At 29.6% G+C, this 8030-nt stretch overlaps 1 long non-coding RNA gene across 1 annotated transcript in view; it reads left to right on the top strand.

The window, feature by feature from the left end:
- LOC145270953 (uncharacterized) overlaps positions 1–7828 on the top strand; it is an 8526-nt gene extending 698 nt beyond the window's left edge. Inside the window, exon 2 of the long non-coding RNA XR_013865629.1 lies at positions 6822–7828. This is a non-coding gene — a long non-coding RNA (uncharacterized LOC145270953). The remainder of the gene's footprint in view (positions 1–6821) is intronic.
- The last annotated feature ends 202 nt before the right edge of the window (positions 7829–8030 follow it).

Here is an 8030-nt window from a genome sequence, read left to right as displayed (position 1 = left end):
TTGTTTTACGGCATATCAATCCTTTTCAGGTCACGTAATGCCGAATCCAGTGATTTTGACGAAAGAGTTTTTAATAGAATTTTTTTTTTTTCAAGTCAGTGTCTATTTAACCCATAGTTGAATAAGTTGTCAGGAAATATGGACTTAAAAACCAAAATAGATCTACTCTTAAATTTAAACAGCAAGATTAAAAAAAAATATTTTTAAAATCTGAAATGTTCTAGGTTGGTTGATTGGTTGTTTTTGTTTTATGGCATATCAACCCCTTTCGGGTTATTTAATGCCGAATCCAAAGATTTTGGAGAAAAAATTTTTTAATAGAATATATTTGTTGTTTTCACGTCGGTTTCTATTTAACCCATAGTTGGGACCCTAACAGGTACTACCACTCCGGATCAGAGTGGACCTGGGAGCAATGGTAACTAAAGGGTGGCTCCACACTCCCCAAAGCCCACAAGCTGGGGCCTCACCACTGGATATAGTTTAAGGTCATATCCAGGACCCCCATTGAGGGACTTTTACCCTCTGCAGGGGGGCAGTCGACAGGGCCAGAACTGTTCTAGGTGCGTAACTATAAGAATTGCATAGTCATAGTGGATGGTGTATAACTTATTTTCAACTGTTTGTTCTGGTAAACATGTTCATAGGTTTTGCTGCTTCATTCGGTATTCGACTTTTTACAGTTCGTCGAGTGAATTTGTTGGAATTGCTGAGACCACTCATATTCTTAAAAGCTTTGATCATCAAGGCTTAATCTTGGACAGCTATTATAATCTTCTCCTGGTCATAGTGAAGCGATCCTCTTTTCAGCCAATCTTGATGAACACTTTCCAAACGACAGCCAGGCTAAAGAAGCTGGCGTAAAGCAGATGTTCACTCTGTTGTGAACTTTAGCTCCAACTTTTATTAAAAGAAAAATCTGTTTTTTTTTATGCATTCAGGGTTAATCAAAATGGTCATTTTGATAAATTTAAAGACATGCATTGGATTAAAGTGTTCTTATTTGGTTTTTATTCAAGAATATGCGCAGATATCTCTGTGAATTTCATTTAGGAGGATATGTGCAGATATCTCTGCAAATATCCCTCTAAATTGACGCAACTCTTAACCTTATCAGTAAATAAAATGTTATTTCGATTGTTTAATCAAAAATTTATATAAACGTTTAATATTTAAAAATCAGACGCTGACGACGAACCTTTAAGTGATTGTCAATTAAAAACTGTCATATTTCTACATTTTTAAAAATTTTTTTATCGATTGTAAAACTTTTCGGTAAGTTTTAAAGTTTCTATATTCGTTTAAACTTAAATGATTCTCTTTGTGTGAAGTTGATATTTTCACTTGTTTTGTTAGCATTGAAATTTTTCATTGCTTCATTTTGCCACATAGACTTAGGGTTAGTGTTCTTTTTAGAGGAAGAGCGCAACATAGACTTAGGGTTAGTGTTCTTTTTAGAGGAATGGTGCCACATAGACTTAGGGTTAGTGTTCTTTTTAGAAGAAGCGTGCAACGTGGACTTAGGGTTCGTGTTCTTTTTAGAGGAAGTCTGCCACAAAGACTTAGGGTTAGTGTTCTTTTTAGAGGAAGGGTGCAACATATATTTAGGGTTAGTGTTCTTTTTAGAGGAAAGGCGCCACATAGACTTAGGGTTAGTGTTCTTTTTCGAAGAAGGGCGACGAATAGACTTAGAGTTAGTGCTCTTTTAAGAGGAAGTGTGCAACCTAGACTTAAAGTAATATGTTCGTTTTAGAAGAAGGGCGCCACATAGACTTAGGGTTAGTGTTCTTTTTAGAGGTAAGTAGCCACAGAGACTTAGGGTTCGTGCTCGTTTTAGAGGTAAGGAGCCACAGAGACTTAGAGTTAAGGTTCTTTTAAGAGGAAGGACGCCACATACTTAGGGTCTGCGTTCCTTTTGGGAGGAAGGCTTTGCCACATAATTCAGGGATAATCGTTAGCAACGTTTTTAAGGTGGATATTTGCCATTCCATCTAAGTTTTTTTTAGTTATCTGCCCTAAAAAGTTAGAATGTAGCAAAGCTGTTAAAGCGTACACCACCTACAAAAAATGCACAGGAAATAATTTTGGTTATTTACAAATATAGAGTAGCCTGTTATTCATGAATCATTTTATGTTGAATTTATATGAAAATCTGATCCCCAACTCTAAATTCTAAATTGATTGTGATTTCATTAGCTCATAAATTGAAAACTAATGACTTCGCCCACCTCACCATAAAAAAAACAAAATCGTACAGAATTTCAGAATAAAAATAATTATTTGCTTTTAAAATCTAAAATACTCTGATACTGAGGGATTATTTTATGTTAAATTTAGATGCAAACCTGATCCCCAACTCTAAATTCTAAATTAATTGTGCTTTAATTACCTCATTAGATCAAAACTAATGACTTCACCCCCCCCAAAAAAAAAACAAAATCCGACAAAATTTCAGAGTAAACATAATTATTTCATTAAAAATCTAAAATACTCTCATATTGAGGGATCATTTTATGTTAAATTTATATGCAAACCTGATCCCCAAGTCTAAATTCTAAATTAATTGTTATTCAGTCCATAAAATAAAAACTTATGTCTTTACCCCACCCCATCCTAACAAAAAAGAAAATCTCACAGAATTTAGGGTTGAAAAAACTGTTTGTTTCAAAATTTAAAATTTCTGACATTGAGGGATAATTTTATGTTAAATTTATTCGCAAACCTTATCCCCAATTCTAAATTCAAATTAATTGTGCTTTAATTACGCCATAAAATCAAAACCAATCACTTATCCACCCCCCAAAAAAAACAAATCGCAAAGAATTTCAGAGTAAAATAGTCATTTGCTTTTAAAATCTAAAATATTCTGATATTGGTGGATAATTTTACATTAAATTTATATATAAACCTGATCCCCAACTCTAAATTCTAAATTAATTGTGTTTTAATTACCCATGAAATCAAAACTAATTGTTTTACCCCCCCCCCCCCCGCACTCTCAAAAAACAAAATCGCACAGAATTTTAGATTAAAAATGATAATTTGCTTTTCAAATCTAAAATATTCTGATATTGAGGGATTTATATGTAAACCTGATCCCCAACTCTAAATTCTAAATTAATTGTGCTTATATTGTCCCATAAAACAAAAACTAATGACTTTACCCCTCACCCTCCAAAAAACAAAACCGCACAGAATTTCAGAGGAAAAAGAATTTTTTGCTTAAAAATCTAAAATATTCTGATATTGTGGAATAATTTTATGTTAAATTTATATGCAAACCTGAACCCCAACTCTAAATTAATTGTGCTTTAATTATCCCTTCCCCCCAAAAAATCAAAACTAATGACTTACCCTCCCTCTCGACCCTCCAAAAATCAATATCGCACAGAATTGTAGAGTAAAAATAATAATTTGATTTAAAATCTGAAATACTCTGATATTGAGGGATCATTTTATGTTAAATTTAGATGCAAACCTGATCCCCAGCCCTAAATTCTAAATTAATTGTGCTTTAATTACCCCATAAAATCAAACTTAATGACTTCACTCTTCAATCAAAAAAAAAAAAAATCGCAGAGTATTTCAGACTAAAAATAATTATTTGCTTTTAAAATCTAAAAATACTCTAATACTGAGGGGTCATTTTTATGTTAAATTTATACGCAAACCTGATCCCCATCTCTAAATTCTAAATTAATTGTGCCTTAATTACTCCATAAAATCAAACTAATGACTTCCTTCTCCAATCAATTATTTACTTTTAAAATCTAAAATACTCTGATACTGAGGGGTCATTTGACGTTACACGACGCTGATCTCGCACTCTAAATTCTAAACAAAAATATTTTATTTAATTATTTGTAAATTTAAATTTTGTAAATCAATTTTGCCAATTTTCTGTATAATAACATATTTTTCAACAAGTAAAAATCGTTTTGGTGCAAGAAAATAAAAAGCAGTGGCCGCCAGCGATTAAATCATTGCATTACGTTTCCATTTTTAAAATTAAAAAAAAAGGAATTTAGATAAATATAACAACAGTAAAATTCATGCAGTGTTTATCGATAGATCCGAACAAGTAAAATGGCGGCGAACTATCTGTTAAATACGTGAAGATTGGAAAAATGAGTTAAAACTAAAAAATTATACATTTGTTTGCAGTTAATCTTAAATAATGTATGATTTTCGAACCGATTAAACGCTTTAAAGTGAGTAGAACCACTAAAACGTTTTCCATGTAGGTAGAAGAGTAACTTAGCTTGCCTTTGGTAACATTTATTTGTTATATGTTTTAAATTTTAGACCAATTTTATGAACGTCTGTGGATTGTAATACAAACCGAACGCTGCTTATTTAGAAAGCCATTCTTAATATGGGGGGAGAGAGCCGTTTTTTTTTAATGACCCCCCCAAAAAAAAGATTTCGTAAATATTAAAAATACTAAAAATAAATAAAATTAAAATTAAAAAATAAAATTAAAAATAAAATAAAAATTAAATTTAAAAATAAAATAAATTAAAAATATATAAAAATAAATAAATAATCCTCCCTCTCCTCTCTCTCTCTCTCTCTCTCTCTCTCTCTCTCTCTCTTTCTCTCTGGCTCTTTTTTCCTGACTCTCTCTTTCTTTCTCTTCTTTTTCTCTGCGTCTCGTCTTCTCTCTCTCTCTCTCTCTCTCTCTCTCTCTCTCTCTACCTCTATTCCTTTTTCGTCTATCAAAAAAAAAAAATCATCCAATCAAATTCATCTTTCTTTCCTTTTTCTTGTGATCGCCATTAAAAACAAAAAATCCACGAACATCTAAAATGCATCAATTAAATGTGAGTAAAATATTTCCAAATATTACATTTTTTAAGTAAAAAAATTCATTGAAATATTTAGATCGATGACAAATGCTAAAGATACTCTCATATTGAGGGATCATTTTGGTAAACATAGCAGTAGTAACATTCATGTGGATTCCAACGATGCTTATTTAGAAAGCCATTCTTACTATGGGGAAGGGAGCCGGGGTTTTTTTTTTAAACTATTCTGTATTTACATCTAACAATTCAATGACCAAAAAAAAAAAAAAGATTTCGTAAATATACTGAAAATGAAAAATAAATAAAATAACAATAAAATAAAAAATTAAATAAAAAAATTAAAAACTAAAATTTAAAAAATAAAAATAAATTAAATAAAATAAACATTTAAAAAAATTTGTTAAATTAAATATAAATGAAATAAAAATAAAATTAAAATAAAAAAATGCAAAAATAAAATAAAAAATTAAAATAAAAAATTAAATAATAAAATTAAAAACTAAAATTTAAAAAATAAAAAATAAATTAAATAAATTAAAAAATTTTTTAAATTAAATATAAATGAAATAAAAATAAAATTAAAATTAAAAAATGCAAAAATAAAATAAAAATTTAAATTTTAAAAAATTAAAAATAAATGAAATAAAAATAAAAATAACAATTGAAAAATTAAAAAAATTAAATTAAAAAATGAAAAATAAATAAATAATTCTGCTTCTCCTTCTTTCTTTCTTTCTTTCTCTCTCACTTTCTCTCTCGCTGGCTCTTTTTCCTCACTCTCTTTTTTTCTCCTCTTTTTCTCTGCCTCTCGTCCCCTCTCTCTCTCTCTCTCTCTCTCTCTACCTCTATTCCTTTTTCGTCTATCAAAAAAAAAAATCATCCAATCAAATTGCTTGAAATTATCACGTGTCTCATCTTTCTTTCCTTTTTCTTGTGATCGCCATTAAAAACAAAAAATCCACGAACATCTAAAATGCATCTATTAAATGTGAGTAAAATATTTCCAAATATTACATTTTTTAAGTAAAAAAATTGAAATATTTAGATCGATGACAAATGCTAAAGATACTCTCATATTGAGGGATCATTTGACATTACACGACACTGATCTCCCACTCTAAATTCTAAACAATTTGTTATTTTTTTAATAGTTCGAAATTTTCACTCTTAACCCAACAACCAAAAAAAAAAAAAATAGAATCTAACGTTTTTAACGGAGGAGGAAGTACTTAAGGGGTATTTATATCTAATCATAAACCAAATGTTATTATGTTGAAAATTTAGTAAAACCGCAGTTTAGTGGCCTGTACATAATGCGATTAACAAATTAGATACAAACGATAAATCTTGATTTTTTTAAATTAAAATTTGTTAAATAAGCAAATAAAATTAAGTCAAATTAAAATCTTGTTAGTATTACGCCGGCAATATTAAAAATAGTCCATATGAAGTAATTAATAATCGCAAACGGAAGTTAAAAATTAAATACCGATTATTTAAGTATTTATACGTGCGTAATACTAAATGGATTTTAACTTGAAATGCTTCTTCATTTACTAATATTTAGCAAAACAAGTAAAGATTTATCGATTGTACACAACATTTGCATTATGGCCGGCTTTTAAACTGAGGGTTTAATAAAATCGGTTTTCTTCAAGACTGGCTTCCCGTTGTTTACAGACAATTTACACACAAACGCACATGCGCGCACACACACAAACACACACAAACACACACACGCGTGCGTACGCACACACACACATATTTGCACATATACATAAAAACACACATAAACACACACACATACACACACAGAAACACACATACGCATACACATAAACACACACAGAAACAAACACACACACATACACACACACAGAGAAACCCACATACACATATACATAAACACACACACATACACACACGCACATACACACACACAGAAACACACACATACACACACATAGGCATATAAAAAACATCTGTTCATAATATATTTTTTGTATTTTTCAGTGTTTCATTGTTCATCAGGTCAAAATTGTCTAAAATCAAAAAATGGCAAATTTCTCCCGATCTCGACTTCAAGAAGACATGTTGGATTTCAAGAACAGTTTGGAAAAATGTAATAAAAAGATTGAAAAATACTGCGATAATTTAGAGCCGAAATATGAAAACGAATCCAATGAATTGTGGAGGAAATTTGATTATTTTCATGAACAGGAAAGACGGGATGTAATTGATTTGGACAAGGAAATGCTAAGAAAAATGGATGATGAGAGGAAAAGATCGATGGGAATTTTAGAAGAAAATAATGAAATTTTGCGACAAATTGAAGATTGGATGAAAAGTTTGGAACGTTTTTCGGATGATCATGATGATTATCAATTGAGAAAATTGAAAAAACTGAATTCAAAAGTGTTGGAAGCACACGAAATTTGGGTTCGACCGGTTAAAGAATGCGAAATAAGTTTTGAATTGCCTGATTATTGGAAAGAAGTCATGAAACCGTTTGAACAACGAGATAAAGGATCTGTTTTTTGTGAATGGAAAATTTCGCCAGTTGAGAAAATTGTGAAAACTTTGCGGATCGATTTGCCAGAAGCAAAAAATGATCGAATTATAAGTTCGATTTTCGTCGACGAAAAAGAAGAAAATATTTTTCTTTGCGATCGAATCAATAAATCGCTGATTGAAATACGAAAAAATGGTGAAATAAAAACTGAATTCCAATTTTTTTCTGTCACAAACGACGAATCCTTCGAACCTTTTGACTTTTGTTTTCTTTCGAAAGAAAACATTTTTGTCGTTTGTGGTTTTTCATTTGGAAACAAAAATTTATTGTTTTTAAAAAGAAAAAAAATTTTTCCATTTTTTGAATTGAAAAATTTTTTTGAAACGGAAACAAATTTTGTTTCTTTGTTTGAAAAAAACGAACAAATTTTTGTTTTGGATTCAAAAAAACAAATGAATTTATTTTCAAAAAAATGTGAAAAATTAAAAGTTTTTAAGATTGAAACAAATTTTGATTCAAATTATTTATCCCGCATTCGTTTTGATTTTTTTAATGAAAAAATTTGGGTTTCAAATTTTTTTCAAGACGAATTAATTTGTTTTGATTTAAATTTTAAAAAAATTAATTCGATGAAAAAAGAAATAAATTTTTTAGATTTTAATTTCAACAAATTAGGAAAAATGTTTTTTTGTGATTTGAATGAAATTTTT

Source organism: Euprymna scolopes, chromosome 46 (genome assembly GCF_053919585.1).
Source record: "Euprymna scolopes isolate OS-2025 chromosome 46, ASM5391958v1, whole genome shotgun sequence".
Classification (NCBI taxonomy): Eukaryota; Metazoa; Mollusca; class Cephalopoda; order Sepiida; family Sepiolidae; genus Euprymna; species Euprymna scolopes.
This window is presented reverse-complemented; position numbering and strand designations above follow the sequence as displayed.